Raw genomic sequence first — 25,509 nt, forward strand, 5'->3', positions numbered from 1 at the left:
TGAAAGCTAGCAATAACAAAGATAAATTGGAGGGAGAGAGTAACCATTTAGTGTCATGGAAAGACTTTGATAATGACGAGTCATGGGTTCAAATCCCAGGTCCCCTCTGGGTGAATCACTTCTCAGAATCTCATCTGTGAGGTTGTTGTTCAAACTAAAAGTGATACTGAATAGGTTTCAGAGAGCGGCTGGTGGGTTTGAACTGCCAACCTTGCAGTTCAAATCCACCTTGCAGTCTAGTGCTTATCCTTCAGTGCCACAAAAGGACTCAGTGATGGTTCCACCATGGAACCATCTTGAGCATGCCGTAGACTCGGTAATTTTTATAACGCGCTTGGCACGGGGTAGGTCTTCAGGGAATGTAAAACAGCATGGAAAGAAGGCTTTTTGTGTGATGAATGCGTTTTATCTGAGTATAAAACTGGGAATACACTACCCATTTAATTAGGGGAAAAAAACACAAAATGGTCCTGTGGCAGATACTCAAGGATTTGGCATGAAATATGATGATGGCATTTTTGCTCCTTTCCTCTTAAAAAAGAATGAAGGAAAATGTGCCAGTTAGAAAAATTAAGAGACTATAAATCCTTCCAAATCCACACATAACCACACACTGGCCAGTAGGAATTAAACGAATGCCCTCTTAAGGGATTAACTCACTGATTGATGGCCCCGCTGTAATTATTGTAGACTTATTTATGGGGGAGACAGCCACAGGTAGGATAGACTGAATTGTGTCACCCAAAAATATGTGCTGCAAATGCTAACCTCTGTGCCACAGGTTCAAACTCACCTGTCATTCATCAAAAACCCTATAAAGCAGGGGTTTATTGTTAAGTGCCATCCAATCGGTTCCGACTCATAGCGACCCAGTATAGGATTTCCAAGGAGCACCTGGTGAGTTTGAACCACCGACCCTGTGCTTCAAACCGACCTTGCAGTCCTGTGCTTATCCTACAGTGCCACACCAGAATTCTGTATATAGTGGGTGAAGAACCATTTCTCTGCCAAAATTTGTAACATCATTTGTGGTGTTGGGTTTCAAGCCCAGAAGGGAAAAGCCTTCTGAATACATAGGTACCGAGAGAGCAAAAAAATAAATAAAAATGACCAGAACTAGCTAATTCCAAGAGACATTATTAGTCCATTACTAAAAAGAATAGAAAGAATAAACGGGTTGGTTTGCCAACAAGGGAATTTACCTATAATAGGTGAAACACAGTTTCGTCCAGTGTCAGCCGGCTGGATCATGAAGTTTTGCCGCATCAGGGGTGGAGGCTAGGGTCCGTTTGTGTTATGGGGTATTCACAAGGGTAAGGGCAGTTAAGGGTGGTACACAAAACTACAGGAGGTGGGAGAGTCAAGGTGCTGGGTTGTTCATCCGCTCTAGAGAATAGAGGGGTTCTGGCTAGCATCTTGGGAGGAAGGGCTGTAGCCTCTAGAAAAGCTAGCTGACTGTGTTCCTTTTTAGGAAGCTGGAGCTGGGGGAAGGGACAGGAGCTATGATTTCTGAGGTGACCTTGGCATGGCCATTTTAGAGTGTTAAGTTTATGTCCCTACACGCAGGCCATACAAAATTATCAACTTAGAAATTAGCCTGATCGATTTGCTCAAACATTTAATTAAACAAAGTTGATTTAAACCACAAGGTCAGCGGTTCAAGTTCACCGGCTACTCCTTGGAAACCCTGTACAGGGTCGCTATGGGTCGCAACCAACTCAATGACACTTAACAACAACAATGTTGAAATCCTGTACAGGGTCACTATGGGTCAGAACCTACTTGAAGGCACTTAGCAACAATGATGACTATGTGATGGCTAGGGAGTCCTGGCGTGGCACCATAGGATAAGCACTTGACCATAAGGTCAGTTTGAACTGCAATGTCGGTGGTTCAAACACCAGTCATTCCTTGGAAACCCTATGTAAAGTCACTGTGAGTCGGAACCGACTCTATGATACTTAACAACAACAAAGTGATGGCTAGAACTGTGGTTGCCTTACCAGGATCAGACCAAATGATTTCGAGGGCCTTGTTCCTACCCTTGAGCTGGATGTTCCCCACCCCTTTATGAGTTGAAACAGTACTTACAAGAACACCGGTGCCACTGGAGAAGGGGTTGTCTTTGTTAGGCTAATAAGAAGGATTAGTATAAGATGTGTCTTGAGTCAAGCAATCTGGGAAGCAAAGATGGGGTAAGTAGATGCCAAGATAAATTGTTGTTGTTGTTACGTGTCGTCGAGTCGGTCCCGATCCATAGCAACCCTGTATAGGATTTCCAAGGAGCAGCTGGTGAGCTTAAACCGCCGACCTTCTCGTTCAAATGAAGATCATCTGTTGAGGTCTCCAAGAAACCAGAAAGCATAAATTGAAGAGCCAAAGACCTTCCTCCAGAGCTGAAAGAGAGAGAGAGAGAGAGAAAGCCTTCCCCTAGCGCCAGTGGACCCTGAGTTCTGGCTTCCAGTTTTCTGAAATAGAAAATGCAGAAACAACCAGATAAAGATGCATATGTGGTTGTTAAAGCCATCGACTTGTGTTTCTGTTACAGCAGCTTTAGAGAACTAAGACTGTGGGTTTGTTCCATGTTTTTGTTTGAAAACCTGTAGTTGAAACATTCCCATTCCATAGAGAACTGGGCATAAAACAAACCTGATTTTCTGCTCCTCCACCATGAATTAGTAAAGAGGAAAGCAAAAGAAAAGATAAATACTCCGAAAAGTCAAGGGTCAGAAGGAAAGTGCCATCCAGAACTGTCTCCAACTCGTTCCAACTTTGTGCTACATGAAATGAAACAGCACATTAATGGTTAGTGCTGAATGCAATATCCACCCTCCACTTCTTCCTCAACCTTCTTCCTTCAATCTGCAACATACAGATAATACAGCCTTGCTTGCTAAAAGTGAAGGAGGACTTAAAGATCAAAGACCACAGCCTTAGGTATGGGTTGCTACTCAAAGGAAATAAAACAAAAATCCTCACCACTAGACCAAAATGCAACATTCATATAAATAGAGAAAAGATTGAAGTTGTCAAAGACTTCATTTTTCTAGGATCAACCATCAACACTCATGGAAGCAGCAGTCAAGAAATCAAATAATGTATTCCATTTGGCAAATCTGCTGCACAAGACCTCTTTAAAGTGGTGAAGAACAAAGATGTCAGCTTGAGGACTAAGGTACACCGGACCCAAGCCATGCTATTTTCAGTAACCTCATATGCATATAAGAGTTGGACAGTGAATAAGGAAGACCGTAGAAGAATTGATGTATTTGAGTTATGGTGTTGGAAGAGAATATTGAAAGTACCATGGGCTGCCAAAAGAACAAACAAATCTGTGTTGGAAGAAATACAGCCAGAGTGTTCCTCGGAAGCCAGAATGCCCAGACTTCGTCTCTCTTACTTCAAACATATTGTCAAGAGGGACCAGTCCCTGAAGAAGAATATCATGCTTGATAAAGTGGAGAGTGGGAGAAAAAGAGGAAGACCCCCATTGAGATGGATTGGTACAGTAGCAGCAGTGATAGGTTCAGGCTTAGCAACGATTGTGAGGTTGGTGCAGGACCGAGTGGTGCTTTGTTCTGTTGTGTGCAGGGTGACTAGGAGTTGGTACCGACTCAATGGCACCTAACAACAACAACAACTTCTTGCTCAGTAACAAAGCCTTAACTTTGGCTCCCCATGATCCATGGAGGAGTGAAACACTGTGATCCATTGCATAGCGTTTTCATTGGCTGACTTTCACAAGTAGGTCCCTAGGCCTTTTATCCTTAGTTGTCTGAGTCTGGGAGCTGCGCTGACACCTGTTCAGAATCGTGATGCTAATGATGGAAAGTGTGGAGAGACGGAAATGCAGGCCAGAGAGTCAGGAGACCTGCGTTGCTTGAGAGCTGATGAAAGGCTTCCAAGAGAAGGTGATGTGATACCTTACCCATAATAGAAAACCAAGTAGGAGGTGGAAGATGAGTGGATTTTTAAATACCAAGGACATAGATGTGCAAAGTCCAAGCTGCAGGCAACAGAGATGATTACTATATTTTACCTAAATAGTGTGTGTGTTATATGGGTAGTTTAATTATGCACATACTTTTCTATGCACTCTGTGTATTCTTTCTGGGGGTGCCTTGTATACAGAAACTATGATACCTGTCTGAAACTGAAAACAGTTTGGTGCCTTGAGGGAGCAGGCCAACCAGTGGGGAAGGACCGTGGGTGCCATAAAGGGAGTTTGAACTTTATTTGGGGCCCATGAGACACCTGTTGAACTGTGAGGAGTTCCTAAGTGGTGCACATGGCTGTGAATGATATAAACTAACTGAAAGACTGGCAGTTCAAATTCACCCAGAGGTGCATGGGAAGAAAGCCCTGGCGATCTGCTTCCAAAAGACCACAGTCTTAAAAACCCCATGAAGCATAGCTCTACTCTGCACATAGGGGGTTGCCATAAGTGGGAACCAACCCGATGATAACAGGTTTTTGTCACAGTCACATTTGCACTGTAGAAAACTCCCTCCATCTGAGTGTCAGCCACTCAGGAAGCAGATAGCAGGGGACAAACACCGTGGAAATAAGGGACCCCTGGAGGAGGACAGGGTCTGTGGTGCCCTGCATGGGGCAGGTTTTGTTAACTTTGCTGCCGCTGCTGTTGCTCTGGGCAAACTTGTGCATTACCTAGAAAAACCTGCCTCCTGCAGAACAGAACCAGCCCTACTCTTCTGGGAGCAAATAAAAGCTGATGCTGTTAACTGCTCTTGCCTAAGTCTCCCTCATTAGGGAAAGGCATGATTAGCATCTCACCTGAGCCACCGCTGGTACCTAGGTACCCAGGGGAAACGAGTAGCAGCCACCTGACCCCCCTACGTCTGAGTTAAACAGGCCCAGGGGAGGACAGTTTGCCCACTAGTCACCCCAGCTGCCTTCCTGACCTCAGTGGCTCAGCTGTCACTCACTGTTCGCTTGAGCAGCACCTCTGATGTAAAGAAGACAGGAAGAGATTAGGATGGGAAAAGTAGCAAGGCGGGCACAGGGGCATGAGATGCACCGTCTGGGTTCTGGTCCCAGCTCTGCTTCTTGTTGTCTGGGCAACATCAGGCCAGTGATCAAACCTCTCAAAGTCTCTGTTTTCTTGTTCTTAAAATGGGGTCAACTGTGGGGGCTTGACCTATATGTTTTTGACTTGTTATTGTTAAGTGACATCAAGTCTGTTCCAATTCATAGTGACTCTGTATAGGAGCGGCTGGTGGGTTTGAACCACCGATCTTACGGTTAGCAGTCCGGTGCTTATCCTACAGAGCCACACCAGGACTCCATGATCAAACTCCCTTACAAGTTTGAAATTTTGTTCATTGTGGATTTTCTGCACTCACTTTTTAAGTTTTTAAAAATATTTCATTAAAAGATTATTTGCCTGAATTAGAACAGGGCCTGGCACTTGGTGAATGTTCAATACCTACTGCCTTGGGGCCAGTTCTGATTAATGGTAACCCTGCATTGGGTTTCTGAGACTGTAAATCTTCACGGGAGCAGAAAGACTCATCTTTCTCCCTCAGAGCCGCTGATGGGTTTAAACCACCAACCTTGCAGTTCACAGCCCAACACCTAACTCATAGCACCACCAGAGCTCCTTAAATGCTCAGTAAATGCTCAGGTAGTTATTGGTAAAATTTAGGAGACCTGGTAGCACCATGGGTTAAGCATTGGGTTGGTAATGGAAAGGTAGGTGATTGGAACCCACCAGGCACTCCTAGAGAGAAAGATGAGGCACCTCTAAGGTCACCGTGCGTCAGAACTGACTACGGGACAGTGGGTTTGGAGTTGAGGTTTTGATTCCACCACCCATGTGTCAGTTTATCACACTGTGATGGCCTGCATGTTGCTGTGACACGGGAAACTACACCATCCCACCAGTGTTTCTAATACCAGCAGGGTTACCTAGGGTGGGCAGATTTCAGCAGAGCTTCCAGATCAAAACAAAGTAGGAAGAAAGGGCTGGTGATCAGCTTCCAAATAGCAGCCAATGAAAGCAGCAGTCTGCTCTGCAACCCATCAGAAGGGCAGCAAAGGACTGGACAAAGTTTCATCCCACTGTGAGTCAGGGACCAGCCCTAAGACAACAAGAAGTGGCCACGGGAGGAGGTCACATTTAAACTACGGATGATTGTTAAGACTCAGTACTTTTCAAAGTGATCGTAATGGCATTTTTCAGTCCAAATTCAGGTCAGATATTTATCATGGAGACTTATGGACGGTGAGAAAACTTCCTTCTATAGGTCACTGCCCAAAGGTTCTCCTCAAGGACCCTTCTCTGCGAAAGGTTGAACTGGCTACGCCTGGTCACTTCCTCTCCTTCCCTCCTCACGCAGTAATGTCTGTCTGTCCGTCCTGGATGCACGATGCATCACATCAGTAGTGTCACATCAAATTGGGGGCAAACCCTCCAGGTGATGGTTTCTACTCCTCCAATTTTAACAGGGCCTTTTGTAGTGAACGACCAAACCCCAGAGAAACTCCTTCTAGTATTTCCTTTTATGTATCTACTTGCCCTGCAAAATGTCCCTGTTCACCTTATTCTGTTCAGATTGATCCAATATGAAGACTCAGGGAGACAACTGGAACTTCAGGGCTCTTGGTTCCAGTGTTAGAGTAGATACTGTGATCGGTAAAAAAACAAACAAACAAAAAATGCAAAGCCAAACCAAACTAACCCAATTACCATCAGGTCAGTGACAGCATATGGTAGCCCCAAGTGTACAATGTAATTGTGCGCCATCGGGTTTTCAATGCCTGGATCCTCTCAAAAACAGATCACCAGGCCTTTCTTCCAAAGTGCCTCCAGGTAGAATCAAACCACCAATATTAACAGTAGTTGCTCAACTGCTCGCACCACCAAGGGCACACCAGGGTTTTTAATTCTGGCTCCACCACTTGCTCACTCTATGAATATGAGTAATCCCTTCATCTCTGAGCTCCGTGCCGCTTTTCCTCATCTATCGGTCGGGGAGAGTAAAACTCCACCTCATAGGTGAACTTATGAGTTTTCAAAGAGTTGATACACCCAAGTCCTTAAAATATTGTTGGAGTAATAGAGGAAGGAAAGTTGGGAACAGGAGCCGGGTATGGAAATGAGAATGAGGGCTAATTGCCTCCATGAACAGCAGCCTCTCTTGTCATGAGACCAGAAGAACGACATGGTGCCTGGCTACCATTACTGAACATTTTGATCAAAGATTCTATAGAAGAGTATTGATCAAAAGGAAGAAAATGTAAAACAGAATTTAAGATTTGTATATACTTCAGACTTTCTGGCATCGTTGAGGCTGGATGAAGCCCGGAATCCATTGCTCTGAGACATTCTTTAAAACTTAAACTTTAAGTCAAAAATATCCCTGAAATCTTCTTTAAACTAAACAACACCAAAACCCACTGCCCTCTCTCCTGATTCACAGAAACCCTATAGGACAGAGTGAAACCGTGCCATAGGATGTCCAAGGCTGTAAATCTTTAAGGAAGCCGATCACTTCTCTCTCCCATGGAGCAGCTGGTGGGTTTGAGCCACCCTAGCCCTGGTGTGGCGCTGTGGGCTAATGCATTAGACAGCAAAGTGATTTGAACTTCAAAGTCTGTGGTTCAAGCTCATCAGCTGGTCCTTGGAAACCCTACACAGGGTCGCGACGGTTCGGAATCGACTCAATGGCACTTAATAGCAACAACAGTTTTCTGTTAGCGACCCAATAACCCCCACTGCACAGCCAAAGCTTTTAAACTAGACAGTCATTTCGCTTACTTACTAAAGACTGTTTGCCTTGAGCCTTGTGTTCATTTAAGAACTATCCAAGTGGAAGCCATCAAAGCAAGCAATCAAGTGCCTTCAGGACAAACCCCCTTCTAAGACTGAAACTCAAAGGGAACATATACGAACAGGCATGTAAGCTTGCTGGTGACCACGTTGGTCTACTGGTGAGTGGAAGAGGGAGAAAGGCAGCAATGAAGAAATGGGCTGAGTTCAGTCATGTTCCATAGACTCTGGTTGACCTGGAGATGAGAGAGAGAAGAGGAAGGGCTGGTTGGTCTAAAGTGTAGTGAGAGTGGGGGAAACCTGAGCCCATGGACAAGGACATAGTCACAGAGGGCTAGAGCTGAGAGTGAAGCATCCAGCTGATACAAAGTGAGAGGAGATGCACAAGAACACCCAAACTTGCAGTTAAGTGCCCTTTTGACCTAGCCTCGATGGTTTGCTAATCAGAACTTGACTAGGGGAAGATAAAAATAATAATAATTTTTAATAAAGGAAACGAGGATAAATTGCTGCAATTTGATGAACTTGACCTATATTCATGGAAGTAGTCGCTCAAATACCACTAGAGAGGGAAGGAGTCTTCACATCAAGTTTCAATGCTATCCCCTTTGTACACAGGGTAATAGGGATGGGCAACTTAGAGGTCAGCTACCTAAAATGAGGGGGTGATAAAGGCTTGAAGTGACTGGCATACAAGGTTTCAAGAGGGAGTTTAGTTTAAGAGTGTCTGGGGAAGATAGAGTCCCCACTGAATAGTTTTCATCTTGTCTGGATGGGTCTGGTAAAAAGAGATGGAGCTAAGATTCTTATGACTCAATAGTGAGTAATTATTATTATCATGAGTAACTGCGACTGTCACAAGTGTAAAGGTAGAAGTTTTGTAACAAAAACGGGGGAGTAGTTAATCTTACAGTACAGAAACAGAAGACCCTAGGACCATCAGAGGAGAAGAGCACAAGCAGAATGTGAGACCTTATCCAGAGAAACAGCATCACCAGAGATGGAGACAGAGATGGGGACATGGAGAGAGGGAGCTGCTGAGGACTCAAGACTCATGGAAAGAGAGGGACTGAGGGCTGGTGGCCAGGAGGCCGATTTGCAGAATGTGCCCTTTAGTGGTGTAAATTATTATATATGCCTGAGTGTTTTAAAAAAAAAAAAAGAGCTAAAATGAATAGAGAGAAATACTGTTAACTGATGGTACCTGGAGGGGATTATAATCATTGAAATGAAACAAGGTGTATGATTTGTTGAATGTAGAACTGATGATCTGCCCTGTAAACTTTCTCTCAATTCATAATAAAAACTTTAAAAAAAAGAACTATCCAAGTGACAACAGCAACTTGGAAGATTAGATAGGCAGCTTAGAGGGCAGTGAGGTTACATTAATAGGTAGGAACTATGAGGAGCTCTGGTAGCGTAGTGGTTATGAATCGGGCTGCGAACCTCAAGGTCAGAAGTTCGAAACTACCAGCTGTTCCGTGGAAGAAAGATGAGGCTTTCTGTTCCTGTAAAGATTCACAGCCTCAGAAACCCTGTGCAGGGTCGCTATGAGTCAGAACCAACTCCACGGCACATGACAACAACGTAACAACAACAACCCTTAGGAAAAGGGGGTTGAGAATGGTTGTACAGCTTGAAGAATGCAGTCAACGTCACTGAACTGTGCACATAGACACTGTTGAATTGGGGTCTGTTTTGTGTGTTTTTGGTTGGCGAAATAGCATACAGTAGGCGCTCAACAGGTGTTTTGGGGATGATAGAGGTGATGCTGAGTCAGGTCTGACTCCTACTAACAGAACAAAACACACTCGAGCCTGCATTTGTCCTCACAATCATTACTGATTTGTGGGTTACATGTTCATCATTATTATCTCTTGTTACAATTCGTGTGCAAGAGACCCCCTTTTTGCTGCTCCAGAGACCATTAGGCCATAAATATCTGAGTCTCTGACTCTTCCCCTAAGCCTCCCCACAACCTTGAAATTAACTTCCTAGCCCCATAAAGTTCATTTTACCTTTTAACCTGCATGAAGCTATTTTTATTCCATTCTCCAGACCTGGTTTTGTTAAGCACCGATTAAGGAGCTGGCTGAGCTCTTCCGGAAGGTATCAACAGAATGGTTTAATTAGTCTCCTGTCTGCGTCAAACGCATTAAACAGAAAAGGGAATTCTAGTTCCGGGCAATACTCTAGTCTAGTAGGCTGCAGAGTGGGTCAGGGAACAATTTACATCAATAGCATCTGGAGGTCCATTAAACATAGGGACCCCAAATCATTATCTATGGGGAGAGTTCAAATACCTGCATCTTTGACCAAGTTCCCTAGAAATCCTATTGCTTCTTGTTAGGGTTGGAATTCTGTCCCCCAAAATAAAATATACAAGGGGGCTTCAAAAAATGTGTGGAAAAAAATTCCATTATCTTTCAGTTCCATTTTTCCGTGAACTTTTTGAAGCTCCCCCTTTGTTCTGTATGTGTTGGAACCCTAATCCGTGTACTTGTAAATGGGGTGCTGATGTGGTGCTGTAGACTAAGCACTGGAGCAAGGAGGAGTGGGGGAAGATAACGCCACATGGAGATCTCCAAAGAATGCCAGGAAGAGTACTGTTCGGGAAGCTGGAACAAGGCGTTTTCCCCCAGAGCAGAGATTGTTGTTAAGTACCATCCAGTCAGTTCCGACTCACAGCCACCCTGTATAGGATTTCTGAGGAGTGGCTGGTGAGCTTGAACCACCGACCTTGTGGTTCAAACTGACCCTGAGGTCAAGTGCTTATCCTACAGCACCATCTTTTTTCTGCCAAAATTCATAACATCATTCGTGGGCCACACAAAAATTATTAACTCAAAAATTAGCCTGCTACATATGGTCAAACAACTAACTCATCCAAAGCCATTTGAAGTGCCAGGTCGGCAGTTCAAGCTCACCAGCTGCTCCTTGGAAACCCTATATAGGGTAACTCTGTGTCGGAATTGACTCGACGGTGCTTCACAACAACAATAACAATATAGGCTTGAGGAGTCCTGGTGTGGTGCTCTGGGTTAATGCTCCAGACTGCAAAGTTGGTCTGAACTGCAAGGTCGGTGGTTCAAGCTCACCAGCTGCTCCTCAGAAACCCTATGCAGGGTTGCTGTGGGTCGGAACAGACTTTGTGGCACATAACAACGTACAGGATTTATATGAGTCTGAACTGACTCGTTGACACTTAACAACAATGTGAGCGCTGGTGTGGCTCTGCAGATTAATGCGCTGGACTGAAGTGTTGATTCAAACCACAGGGTCAGTGGTTCAAGCTCACCAGCTGTGCCTCGGAAACTCTGTACAGGGTCGCTGTGGGTTGGAACCGACTCCACGCCACTTAACAACAACAATGTGATAACTGGAGTCCTGGTGTGCTGCTTAGGATCAGCACTTGACCTGAAGGTTGGTTTCATCCACAAGGTCAGTAGTTCAAGTTCACCAGCCACTCCTCAGAAATCCTATACAGGGTCTTTATGGGTTGGAACTGACTCGGTGGCATTTAACAACAGCAACACAGGGCTCGATCCTAAGGTCGGAATGATCCGCAAGGTCAGATTGATCCACAAGGTTGGCAATTCAAGCTCACCAGCTGCTCCTCGGAAACCCCATGTAGGATCTTTATGGGTCAGAACCGACTCAACAGCACTTAACAACGGCATATGGCTCACAGGCCTGACGTTCCCTCCCCCTGCCCTAGAACCATGCCCCGACTTCTAACCTCCTAAATTGTGAGAGCATTCATTTCTGTGGTATTTCTGTTAGAGCAGCACTAGGCCCCTAAGAGACCCCCTAACCTATCACTCCAGCCCCTACACACATGATTTTCCAAGTATGGGGACCTGGGTTCCCGCCACAGCTAACAGACTTCCAGAAAACAGACTTCTCCCACCGTTTCTCCCTTCTTCCCTGTGGTCCTGGACTGGACACGGGGCTAGGTGCTTTCTGAAAGAGAGTAGGAATTCATCTGCCTGGTTTGCACTGGGCAGCTGGAGACATGAAAGATGAGATGGAGATGGTGAGCGTAAGACATCTTCCTTGCTTAACAAGCAGCACTGTGGAGCACCAAGGAGGGGTGAGGAACTGCTCTCCACAAATGCTGCCCAGCAAGATGGCCGTTTGTCCCTAGAGCCATGGAAGACACTTCAGCAAGGTTCCTGACCTCATCATCTGTTGCAGAGACACAAGTAAACCTGAGGTGGAAAGACATCAGGCCGTGCCATGATGCTGGTTTGTTCCTGGGAGAGCTGGTGCCGATGGAAATCTTCACTTCGGCGGAGAAGAGATAACTTACTTCTTGCTCAGAGCAATCCACCTGAGCAAAACTGGAAAACCTGAGGAAAAGATTTGACTGCATGTCCTTTACCTTGTAAGGGAGAGGGAGAAAGAGTGGGCATGCTATGCTACGGAGCCTTTCACAGGCCACACAAGGAGAGATTAGGAACAAAAAGTTGGTATTAAGCTCATTCCGACTCAAGAGAGAACCCATGTGCGTCACAGTACAACTGAGCTTTAAATGAAAAAGTCTCATTTATTTTGTTGTTATTGAGCATATACAAAATGTACACCAATATACCTGTTTCCCCAGGTATATTCCAGAGAGATTGATTACATCCTTGGAGTTTACAGCCAGTGTCATCCTGGTTTTCAGAGTTATCCCCGCCCCCCTAGGGTAAACTCAGTAAACGTTCCTATCCAGTCTCTGAAGTCGCTGTTTTCAGTCTGATTCCATGCAAACGGATATCAGTTTAATCAATAGTGTCGTAAGGCATCCAGGCTTAGAACTTGAACAGAATCACATTAATTGAAAGAGTTGGTCATGATGTACATTTCATTTTCGATGCTAGAAAACATGATGTCATAAAGGAATTGCTGCCACAGTGGGGCCTCAGCCCTCTGCTGAAGGTCTTGGAAGAAATGAAACAAATAAAGACCCCACCCCAGTCCCATCCCATCCTAGGAGGGGCCATTCAGAAAGAAGTGTATCTGTGAAGTCAGCAGAAAAGGAACTCAGAAGGAGGTTGGGCTACATCCTCATTCCCGGAAGCTGTGAATATGTTACTGGGATGGATTAAATTTTGTCCCCCCAAATGTGTGTTGTGAATCCTGTGATTGTAACCCCATTTAGGAATGGGTTGTCTTTGTTGTGTCAAGGAGTCAGTATTAGTGTGGAGTGCTTGTTAAATCGGTCTCTTTTAAAATGTTGTTGTTGTTAAGTGCCATCGAGTTGGTCCCAACTCATAGTGACCCTGTATAAGGTTTCCAAGGAGCAGCTGGTGGGTTTGAACTGCCAGCCTTGTGGTTCACAGACCAGTGCTGATCCTACAGTGCCACCCAGGAGTTTTAAAATATAACAGAGATTAAACAGGCAAGTGAGGGCACAGAGATAGGGGAAGGTGAGCGACAGACGACACAAGATCACCAACAGGCCAAATAACAGAAGTTCAAGAGACAAGGCCCTTCCCCCAGAGCCCACAGAGAGAGCCTTCCCCTAGCGCAGCTGCAGAATTAGGAGTTCTGTCCTCTGTTGCTGTTAAGTTGTTGTTGTTGTTAAGTGCCGTTGAGTCGGTTCTGACTCATAGCGACCCTAGATAGGGTTTCTGAGACTGTAAAGCTTTGCAGGAATGGAAAGCCTCACCTTTCTCCTAAACTTGGAGAAAATCTATTTCTGTTTGGAAATCCTCCCCCTTGTGGTATTTTATTGCGTCACTTGATCATTTGGACAGTTAGCTTCCAGGACATTTGGTTGTTGTGACAGACTTAAGGACCTAGAGATGGAAGATGACCCAGTGTCAACCAAGGGGTCTTTCTAAGACAGGGGGCCTGGAGAGTCCATGTCAAAGTGATACAATGTGAGAAGAACTCAAGCCACCATTGCTGGCTTTAGAAATAAAGGAAGGGGCCACTAGCCAAGGAATGCGGGTGGTCACTATATGCTGGAGACTCAGACAAGAAGCATATTGCCCCCTTCTAGAAGGAAACAGCCATGCCAACATCTTGATTCACTACTGTGGTTCTGTGAGAGTACCCCTCAAACAAGAAGATGCTTCAAGTTTGCCACAGTCCCCACTCCTCCGCACTGCCCCAGGGAGACTCTTTTCAGACTTCCGCTCTCCAGATCTGAAAGTTAATACATTTGTTGTTCGGAGACCCCAGGTTTGTGTAATTTGTGAGCAGCTCTAGGAAGCCACAAGGTTGGCAGTTCAAACCCACTAGCTGCTACACAGGAAAAAGATGAGGCTTTCTGCTTCCGTAAAGATATACAGCCTAGAAACCCTATACAGGGTGGCTATGAGTAGGAATCGACTCCATGGCACACAACAACAATAAGATACTAATAGAATCTCTAGGTTTGTTCCAGGGAGATATCTGTCACTCTCTTCTCCTTCTGTTAGACTCAACATGACCATGTTTTCCCATCACTTGATCCCCAATCTGCCATCCAACCCCTTAAAAATATATCAACTTTTCCCACAGTGCACCTGGTCTCCGTTTTTCCTGCTCCATTCAGTTCTTCAGTCCAACAACCTCGGAGTCATCCTTGATTCTTCTCTCCCTCGTGCCCCACATCTAAGTCAATATCACTAAATCCATATCCAGAGACCAGCCCCGTCCACCTCCACATCTGGTCCAGGCCACCACCATCTCTCACCTGGATACACTGTGGTCACATCCTTCTCCACGTTTCCATTTCACGTGTCCCTGTGTTATTTCACTCTTGTGGGCATGGTTAGCATTCATGCCTGCTGCTCAGACCCTTGAAATCCCAACTGCTGTGGCCCACCAGCCCTTACATGCCACAGCCCCTGCCCGCTCCTCCCTCATCATACCCCATGTCCACACAAATAGACACCTCTCTTTCCTCAGACAGCGGGAGCATTCTGCCCCTGGGCCTTTGCACCTGCTTCCTAAACATTCCTTTCCCCAGAATCCTCATGGCTAATTCACTCCCTCAGTTCAGGCTTCTAATTAAGAGTCCCTTTGTCATAAGCTCCTTCCCTGAACTTTGCGTATGTAATCAGAACTCCCCACCGTATTCTCCATCCCCGTTCCCTGTTTTATGTTCCGTCCAGTCGTACCTTGTGGTTCTTGTTATTATTTCTGTTAGTTGCCGTCAAGTCGATTCCAACTCAGAACCATGTGTACAGAGTAAACTTGTGCTCCATAAGGTTTTCAGTGGCTGTGACCTTTCAGAAGCAGATCACCAGGCTTTTCTTCCGCAGCACTTCTGGGTGTGTTCAAACTACCAACCTCACATCAGATCACCAAATGGAGGATAATTACATAACCTCTGCCAACCCACTGCGAATCCTGGCCACACCAAATTGACACACAACCCCAACCATCCCTTCCGGAAAGAAAGTGGCTCCGCCTTGCTGAGCAGCATCTCCTAGGACCATCTGGACCCTCCCATTTGCTCACAGTTTAGATCAGTATTGTCACAGGGAAGGTGGCCCTGGTGTCCTCTTGGGTGGCGTCTTCCAAGAGCCCAAGCATTGTAGCCACAGCTCAGCCCCAACATGCAGGAAGATGAGTGCAAAGTAGCCAGAGTTGGGGGACTGGTTTTGAAAGGAGTAAATATGGAATTTTTTTTATTATTATTATGGAAGCTTCTAATTTTTTATGCTAAGGCTGCACTCTACTGAGCAACAACCAGCTGGAGCTAAGGGCTCTGAAAGGGGTGTGAGCTCCTTCTTGCACCAGCCCCGCCCCCAATGCTCCTTTTGTTGGCCTGACCCATCTGGGCTCTGTCCATATTCGGATTTGCCACCTCTGATGTAACAGTTTTGATCGGTGCAAAACTAAACATGAGCTAGCAGAATACAGTGGCTGCCACCAAAAATTTAAGTGCTTGAAAATGTGTTGTTTGTTGCAGAGTTTATACCCCATGGGGTTTCCAAGGCTGTGACATTTCAGAAGCAGATCACCAGGTCTTTCCTCTGAGTCACCTCTGGGTAGATTCAAACCATCAACCTTTTGGCCAGTAGTTAGTTGAGCACTTAACTGCTTATACCACCCAGAAACTCCTTTAAATAACATAGCTCTATTGATGCAATCTTATGTTGTGTAATAATTATCTTTGGTTGCATCAATAGAGGTGTGCTATTCAGGAAAAGGGAGGTGATCATTCAAGTCTGGTTTCCACTGCTCAGATCACACACCTGGAGTCTGGAGAGCAGCCAGAAAGGTTGATAAACTGTCTTCTAATTAGTCTCATCACCACCACCACCGCCAACAACAACAACCCACAAAAGCCTCAGCCATTAGTGCACTATCTTCAGATATCTGAGGGGTATGCAGGTGGAAAAGAAACAAGAGTTACTTTGAGGGGCCACTAGGAAACAAAACTAAAACTAATGGGTGGAAGCTGCATGGAGATCAATTTCAACTTAGCATTTTAATGGTGAATGTTCTCACTGGGATGCAATGAGAAGTAGTGAGTTTCCTGTCACTGGCAGTATTCAAGTAGAAGTGGCACACCCATTGGAAGGTGTGGTATAGAGGCAGTTCACGCATCAGAACTAAGGTTGGAGCAAGCAAGATGGGAGGAAGAAAGGAAAGAACAAAGAGAGGAGAAAGACAGATGGATTTATTTTGTGCCTACTGTGTGCCAGGCATTCTGTTTATAGCTAGATCACCTTTCATTCCCCTTCCAACAAGGAGAGAAGACTCTTTCCCGTCTGATTTCCACTCCCAGGTGAACGTGTGCCTCACACATCCCACCAAATTGCAAATTCAAATTATACACAGCTTTCAAACGTATTGCCGTTAGAACTGTCTGCGTTGAAAGGGCAGCGGGAACCCGCTCTGGGAACAAATCCAAAAGGTCGTCCCTGCTGCGTTCCCCATTCCCACCTCTGCCTCCCACGACAGCGGGGAAATTATTGCTCACTTGAAAACAGGCTGGCGGAGACGATGCCAGAATGGCCCATAAAGGTGGCTCATACTCCTCCAGCCGCTCCAATCCTGAGCTACATTAATGGGGGAAAATTGTCTTGTTTTGTAAGACAAGCTTGACAGCTGTTCATTGTCTGTCAGTGAGGAGAGGTAATGAGAATTACTCAGCAATTGAGTGTTAACTAAGAGCGCCTACAGTGTAGCAAGAGGTCCCTAAGACTCACCAGGAGAAAATTGCATCTTGAAGAGCCTACTGTGTCTCACTGGAGCCCCATCAAGACCTGGATCTCGGAGTATGAATTCTAGAAAGGGAAAGGACTCCTGCAATTGATCTTGTGATTGTATTCTCCTTGCAACTGTTTTTGCCCCCCTACAAGCCATCCTCCAAACAGCCGTCAATGGGATCTTGGAAACAAGAGTCTTAGTCTTCCTTCGCTGCTTAAATCCTTCCTAGGGTTTCCCACAGCACTGAGACAAAATGTAAGCTCATTATCTTCCCTCTCAAGTTCTTCATAGGAGCTCTGGTAGCACAGTGTTTACGAGATGGGCTGCTAACCTCAAGGTCAGCAGTTCGAAATGATCAGACGTTCCAGAAAGATGAGGCTTTCTACTCCTACCTCGGAAACCCTACGCAGGGTCTCTGTGAGTCGGAACCAACTCCATGGCACACCACCACCACCACCAAATTTCTCAATGGAGTCCTGGTGTGGCACTGCAGAGTAAGCACTGGACTGCGAATCACAAGATCAGCTTTACAGGGTTGCCATGAGTCAGAACTGAATTTATAGCACCTTACAAGAACAAGGCTCTTCATGGGAGCTCAGTGGGCTCCATAGGATAAGCACTGGACTACATACCACAAGCTTGGCAGTTTAAACCCACCAACTGCTTCTCGGGAGAAAGATGAGGCTTTCTGCTGCAAGAAAGATTTTTAAAGCCTTGGAAACCATATACAGGGTCGCTATGAGTCAAAACCCACTTGTTATTGTTAAGTGCCGTAAAGCCGGTTTCGACTCATAGCGACCCTGTGTAGGGTTTCCAAGGAGTGCTTGGTGAGTTTGAATTGCCAATCTTGCAGTTCACACTGACCTTGCAGTCCAGTGTTTACCCTACAGTGCCACACTACGACTCCCTTGGAACCAACTAGAGGGTACTTAACAACAGCAAGGTTCTTCATAAGGATCCCTGGTGGTGCTAGGGATTGTTACGCTGCTAACCTCAAGGGCAGCAGTTCAAACCCACCAGCTGCTCTGAGGGAGAACAGTGAGGCTGTTGGCTCCAGTACTTGGAAACCCTATGTAGGGTGGTGATGAGGGGAAATCAATTTGATAGCAGTAGGGTTATTTCTGTTGGGTTAACGGTTCTTCGTGATCTGGTTCTTGCCAACCTCATTAACTTCATCCTAAGCCACTCTCCCTAGGTCACCGCTGCCTTCAAGGGCATTTTAGTTTGGGTTCCCTCAACATAGACCTCCAGACAAGGATTTGGATTCAGGTAGTCTATTTGGGGGAGGAAGATAGCTCAGTGGCTCTATAGGATAAACACTGGAGTGTGAACCACAAGGTCGACAGTTTGAACCCACCAGCTGCTCTGAGGAAGAAAGATGAGGCTTTCTGCTCCAGCAAAGAATTATACCCAGTAACAGTTCATGAGTCAGAACTGACTTGACGGCAATTAACAACAGGGTATTTGAGGGAAGAAAGGCCTAGGGATCTACTTCTGAAGACCAATCCGTGGGAACCCCCGGATCACAAGGTCTGATCCACAACTGGTCATGGGATGGCCCAGGGCCGGGCAGCCTTACCTGTTATACCTGGGGCTCCACAAGTCTGGGGCCAAGTGGATGGTTGCTACTATAGCTCATTTGGGAGGTGGTCCAGGAGCCATGGAAATGCAGCGGGAGAGTGAGGCAGGGAAAGGTATTGATGAGCAGGTTGCCTTATGGGTAACTGGGCCCCAGTCATGCTGGGGACCATGGGGAGCAATCAGAGCTGTCCTACCAAGTGACAAGGAAGCTGGGGACTTATCTACCTCCATCCATTATCCAGGCAACTGTGGTGCGTAGAAACCCAGTGACCAAGGACATGCCAACCTCATCTGTCCACTCTCTTCACACTGACCTCCACCCACTCGGGGAGGTCACACTCCTTCTCACCTCAGGTACTAACCTCTCTCTAGTCCAGGGGTAGGGGATGTCTGGCCCACGGGCAGCCGCAGTTCCAGCCATCACATTTGTTGTTGTTGTTGTTAAGTGCCGTTGAGCTAGTTCTGACTCACAGTGACCCTGTATACAGATTGTGGTTGTTAAGTGCTATCAAGTTCATTCTGGCTCATGGCCACCCAGTGTAGGATTTCTGAGGAGTGGCTGGTGAGTTTGAACCACTGACCTTGTGGTTCAAACCAACCTTGTGGTCCTGCACTCATTCTACAGTGCCATACCAGGAATGATTGTTGTTATATCAGTTTCGACTCATAACGACCCTATATCGGGGTTCCGAGGAGCTGGTGAGTTAATTAAATGTTTGACCAAATAGAGCAGGCTAGTTTTTAAGTTGATAATTTTGTATGCCCACCCAAATGATGATATAAATATCCAAATGGCCCTTGGCAGAAACAAGTTCCCCACCCATGCTCTAGAACATTCTTCTTTTAAACTTTTATTGTGGTTTGGGATAAAGTTTACAGAGCAAATTATACACTTTTGGTTTTCGTTCAACAATTCATACACATTTTGTTTCATGACATTGGTGATAATCCCCTCATGGAACAGCGCTCTTCCAGCTTCCTCCCTGGGTTCCCTGTTTCCATTTGTCCTTCTTCCTGACACTTCCTGCCTTCTAAGCTTTGTTTGGGGGCAAATGTTGCACTTTTGGTTTCCTATGGTTAATTTTTCTGTGAAACACATCCCTCCCTAGTGTTACTGTTCACTATGTTATTGTTGCCAGGTGTCATCGAGTCTGTCAACTTATGATGTCCTTTTCCAGGGATTGGTTACCCTGGTGTGGCACTGTAGGGTAAGCTTTGGACTGCCAACCGAAAGGTTGATTGTTCAAACCCACAAGCCACTCCTCAGAGACCCTATGAGTCTGAACCAACTCAATGGTACTTAACAACAACAAAAGTTTCAAGTTTTCACTATGACAGTGAACTCTGATAACAGGTACACCTGATCCATGGCACCCTATCAGTATCTTCTTCTACCTTCTCTGACCCAGAATGTAGTTTGGTGGAAGTTAGACCTTGGCTGGAAGAGACATTAGATAACTCACTACACCACACACAGGGGTAGGGTTAAGGTTTACAACACATATATTGGTGAAACACAATTCAATTAATCATACCCTTCAGCCCCTGCCTGTACTTCCCATTGCTCAGCCTGAGTATGTCCAACTTAGGACAAAGACCAACACTTTCCGCACCTGAAAAGCCCCGGGTTCGAATCACAGACCTGCTAACTAACCCTTGTGGGGGTACCAGCTGTACCCTCAGACTCTCTGAGACTCCCGTTTCCACTCTGCCTTTTAAACTCTCTTCTCTACAGTTAGCTTCAGCGATGATGCTGAGCTTTTCTGACTTCTCACAAAGCCTTCTATAACCTGTCCCAGAGCCTGGTGGCTTCGAACTAAAGAGGATCTGCCAAGTAGAGATAGTATTTACCAGGGAGGGCTGCAGGCAGGTGCGAGATAATCCACCACTATTGTCATGAGGGTCATTGTTTTGGGTGAGGGCTGAATCTCCACAAACACCCTTCTCAGACATTAAGCAGGAAACCAATTTCCTTGAGAATGAGTGCTGCAGCTATGAAAGGCTTATCGAAAAGAAAATAACCTCTTCCTGTTACTGCTGAATCCACTTCAAGTCATCACGAATCTCTAGATTCTGCCCCATCCGGCTTCCAAGGTTGTTAACTTTATGGGAGCAGATCGCTGGGTCATTCTGCCACAGACAGGCTGGTTGGTTCAGCTAACAGCAGAGCACTTCAACCACTGTGCCACCAGACCTCCTTAAATAACCTCTCATCGGGTCCTGCCAAACCTCAGGAGTGGCTCTGTGTCCACCAGCTTGATCATGGTGTGACCGAGCCGACAGACTGCTGGCGGTAAATGTGGTCAAACAGGAGAAATAGGTGTGCCCGCGGACCACACAGAGAAGCTGGAAGTGAAACAGGTTTGACACGAACTACTGCTAACGCAAGATATGAATAAATAAACAGAACAGACGTTGTGTGTGAGAGGTTGAGACCATAGAACGAATCCATTAAAGCTGCAGGCGGGTCCAACATTATAATGAATAAGAAAGTAAGAGCACAGGAGCGATCCCCCAAGCCTCTAAAGCAAACAAAAGAAGAAACATAAGAAAAATAGTGTTTGGTTTGGGTTGGTTTTTTTAATCTCCTTTATGTCAGTTGCAAGAGGAAAGAGAAGAAAGGTTCAGCTATTTCTTTATGGAGTTTAATATTGTTGCTGTTAAGGTCTTTGAATTGGCTCCAACTCATAACAACCCTGTATAGGGTTTCTGAAGAGCAGATGGTGGGTTTGAACCGCCAGCCTTGTAGTTAGCAAACAAACCAGTTTTATCCTACAGCACCACACAGGAGATTAAAACCAGGAAACGAATTTACATTTAATTCATTTTAAACTGTTGCTGTTCTTAAGTGCCCTCGAGTCAGTTCCGACTGATAGTGACCCTGTATAGAGTTTCCGAGAAGCTGCTGTGGGTTTGAACTAGCAACCTTGTGGTTCGCAGTCCAGTGGTGATCCTATAGTGCCACACTCCCTTCAAATTAAAAATGGCTATTGCTATCCCTTTGCCTTTGTGTCATTTCTGACTCATGGCAAGCCCATGTGCTGCAGTGTAGAACCGCCCTGGAGGGCTTTCTTAGCTGTAATGTTTACAGACACCAAAAAAGAATCGACACGTTTGAATTAAGGTGTTGGTGAAGAATACTGAACATGCCATGGACTACTAGAAGAACACTGGGAGAAAGATGAGACTTTCTGCTCACATAAAGATTTACAGCCTCAGAAACCCTGTACAGAGTCGCTATGAGTCCGAACTGACTCCACGGCACATAACCACCACCACCACCACCACCACTAGACAAACACAGGAGCTCTTGTAGTGTAGTGGGTTACACACTGGACTGCTAAACACAAGGTCAGCAGTTCGAGTCCACCAGTTGCTCCACAGAGAAAGATGAGGCTTTCTTTCTGCTTGTGTAAAGATTTACAGCCTCGAAAACCCCATACAGACTCGCTATGAGTCAGAATCGATGCCACAGCACACAACCACCAGAAGAATAACAGACAAATCCGTGTTAGAGGCCATACAACCCAAATGTTTCTCAGAAGTGAGGTTTGGCAGCTGTGTCATGATGTGTCGTGGCGGTTATGTATGTGATGATTCTCCATGCTGTGGTCGCCTGTGATCAGCCAATCAGAAGATTAAAGGCGGGCTGGGATACCCTTAATTCCATCACAGCCCAGGGGTGTGGCCTTGTAGATTATATTTGTCTCTTTTTTTTGAACCAGTCCCTGGAGAAGTCCATCATGCTTGGTAAAGTAGAGGGTCGGCTACAAAGGAGGAAGACCCTCAATGAGATGGAATGACACAGAGGTTGTAGCAGTGGGCTCAAGCAGACCTGCTATTGTGAGGATGGCCCAGGACCAGGCAGTGTTCCGTTCTGTTGTGCATAAGGTCACACTATGACTTAGAACCAACTCAATGGTACTTAACAACTACCACCACCATCTTTGTGAAAACAGGGTCTGAAAGGCCCTTAAGGTAGCAGGGGGTCACCAACCACTTGCATTATCCCGGTTCCTTAAATTAAAAACAAAGGATAAAATTCCAAAGGAACAATTCTATAACAGCAAGCCAACCCTAATGAGTGCAACTTTTAGTAGCCTGAAGAGACTACCGTTTCCCCACCCCCAGCAGTGGGGCAGCAGGGGTGCAGTTGGCAGGATTGCAAATGGGCACAAGACAACTTTGGAGGTGACAGCTATGTTAACCATCTTTATTACCATGAAGATTTCACAGATGTAAACAGGTGTCAAAAGTGATGAAACTGTATACTTTCAATATGTGTTAGAAAATGCAAAAATAGTGCATTTTATATACTAAAGGATTTATGCATTTTATATAAAAAATTACACCTCTATAAAGTTCTGCTTCAAAAAATAAAATTAAAAAGTCATAGATACAAACTCAAACAAATAAGAACTCAGAGACTATGGCACCCTTTAAGCTCGTCTTTAGGAAAATGCTTGGCAATGAGACACCCTCACATGAGAAATGAATCAAGAGAGTTTGAGAATTGAGGAGCCTGGGAAAACATATTGAGCCATTTCAATATAATCTGACACTAAGCAACTGTGAGAATTATGGTCACAGAATTTAACCCAGTGCTACACTGGAGAAGACGTAAACACAGTGGTGGTTATGTGCTGTGGCGTCAATTCTGACTCATAACGAACTTGCATAGGGTTTCTAAGGCTGTGAATCTTTATGGGAGCTGAAAGCCTCTTCTTTCTCCCACAGAACTGCTAGTAGTTTCGAACCATGGACCTTGCGGTTAGCAGCCTGACTCGAGTGCTCTTCTAGAGCTGGGAGTGGCAGACGGGAGGGATATGAGCATGCTGTTTTATCACATTTGGTAGATGCATCATCGATAAAGCAGAGGCTTACCATTGAAACAAGTAGCTAAAAAGTCATTAGCCTTGCATAACAATAAAAGTAATAAAGTAGTACATGCTCTGACATCAAATTGAGACAATTTCCAATCCCACCTGCACCACCAACTCATGATGTGAATTGAGGACTGGTTAATCTCTCGGTGCCTCAGTTTTCTCATCTGTAAAACGTATCTAAGAAACCCATCTTTCCCTTTGGTAGATAAAAATGGAACCATGGTGTACACAATGCTAAGCGCAAGACCCTGTTACTACGTAGCTCACTGGTCAGTGGGATGCTAGGTGAAAAAGACGTCATTACATACATCGTATCCTATGTGAACCTTAAGGAAGGAACCTCAATGAAGCAAACCAGTTGCCACTGAATTAGCTCAGAATTATGGGACCCCACGTGTGTCCGAGTTGAACTGAACTGTGCTCCATGGGATTTTCAGATAGCTGGGTTTGGGGGAAGTAGGTTGCCAGGCCTTTCTTCTGAGGTACTGCTGGGTCAACTCCACCCTTTTGAAAACAATGCATTAACCATTTGCTCCACACAGGGACTCCAAAATGCAACACCCACCACCATTGCCCATTGCAGTTGTATCAATACTGACTCAGTAATCCTACATCCTGTTTCTAAGAATGTAAATCTTTATGGGAGCATAGAGCGTCTCTTCCTCCCTAGGAGTAACTGGTGGGTTTGAACTGCCAACCTTGAGGTTAGCAGTCCAATGCTTATCCTACAGCGCCGCCAGAGCTCCTGAAAATGCAATATGTTGTTTGTTTCATGCCTCAAGTCAGTTCTGACTCACAGACCCTGTTTGTGTTTCCTGGAGTCCTGGCTTGGTGCTGTAGGATAAGCACTTGACCTCAAGGTCAGTTTGAACCACAAGGTCAGCGATTCTAACTTATCAGCTGCTCCCCGGAAACCCTACATAGACTCGCTATGAGTCGGAACCGACTCGATAGCACCTAACAACAACAACAACAATATGGTGCTTACATGGAGGGCAGGGGTGGATTTGAACTGCCAAGGTTGTGGTTAGCAGTCCAGAGCTTATCCTACAGAGTTACACCAGGACTCCAAAAAGTCCAACACAGAGAAAGAAATCTTCAAACAAGACGAACAACATCTTGAGAACTTCATCCCATCCACTAGGGCACACCAGAAACGAAGGTCCTGGTTTCCTTCGGTTTCTCACTTCAGGCACCATTGGTAGAATTTCAGGACTTGTCATGTGCATACTTCACACTGGGGTGCTCTTCAAGAAAAGTCTGACAAGTCCCCAATGTGGGTGACTGGCCTCAGCATATGGAAGTATTTTTGGCAGTAGATCTCCAAACATAGCCAGCTGTTCCTTTGATGTTCACAATGAGGTGTCTCCTTGAAGTCGACCATAGTGCCCACACCAGGTCTCCAGAACAGCTCAGAGGAGACGTGACCATCAAAAAGTACTGCTTTAAACAAGTTCAATAATTGTGGCCTTGGAACAATTCCAAACAGGAATCTTTATTCAGGCATAGTGTTGCCTTAGCAAGCAGATATATTTCAGGAAACTGATTTGTAAAGTAAATCCATCTTCTTCTTCGTGGACTTTCATATAAAGTTGTTGCTAGTTTTCCCATGGGTGGGAGAGCAATAAAAGCAATCTAATATTTTTTATAATTACGTGGATGGTCGGATTCACAACTGTTTTGTTAATTTATAAAATCAATGATTCTGTGTACGTTTTCAGAATTTTGCAGTGCTTTCTCAAGAATCGTAAGATCCCTGTTCTCTCTTACCATGCAAGAACTACCTTCTGCAGGCACCAGAATTATCTTCCAGACCAAATAATCTCCTGACACTCCTTTTATAAATTTTGAAATTCAGCTCTATTTCTTCATTTATAGGAACGTTGCAAGTGCTACAAGAGATGGGCTGCAATATTACACTTGGCCACTAGGGACCGCCTTGCAAAAACGTGTTCCTTTTCCCTAGAACTCTGTTGTGTGTCAAAAGGGATACAGGGTTTACTTTATCCATCTGTATGCTCAAATTTTTATTAAAACCAGTTTGCTTAAAATGAGGACAATCTGTGCCTGAAAATGTCAGTAAGAAATCCAGCAGTTTGCTCAAGTCAA

This window comes from Chrysochloris asiatica, unplaced genomic scaffold (assembly GCF_000296735.1).
Source record: "Chrysochloris asiatica unplaced genomic scaffold, ChrAsi1.0 scaffold00102, whole genome shotgun sequence".
Lineage (NCBI taxonomy): Eukaryota > Metazoa > Chordata > Mammalia > Afrosoricida > Chrysochloridae > Chrysochloris > Chrysochloris asiatica.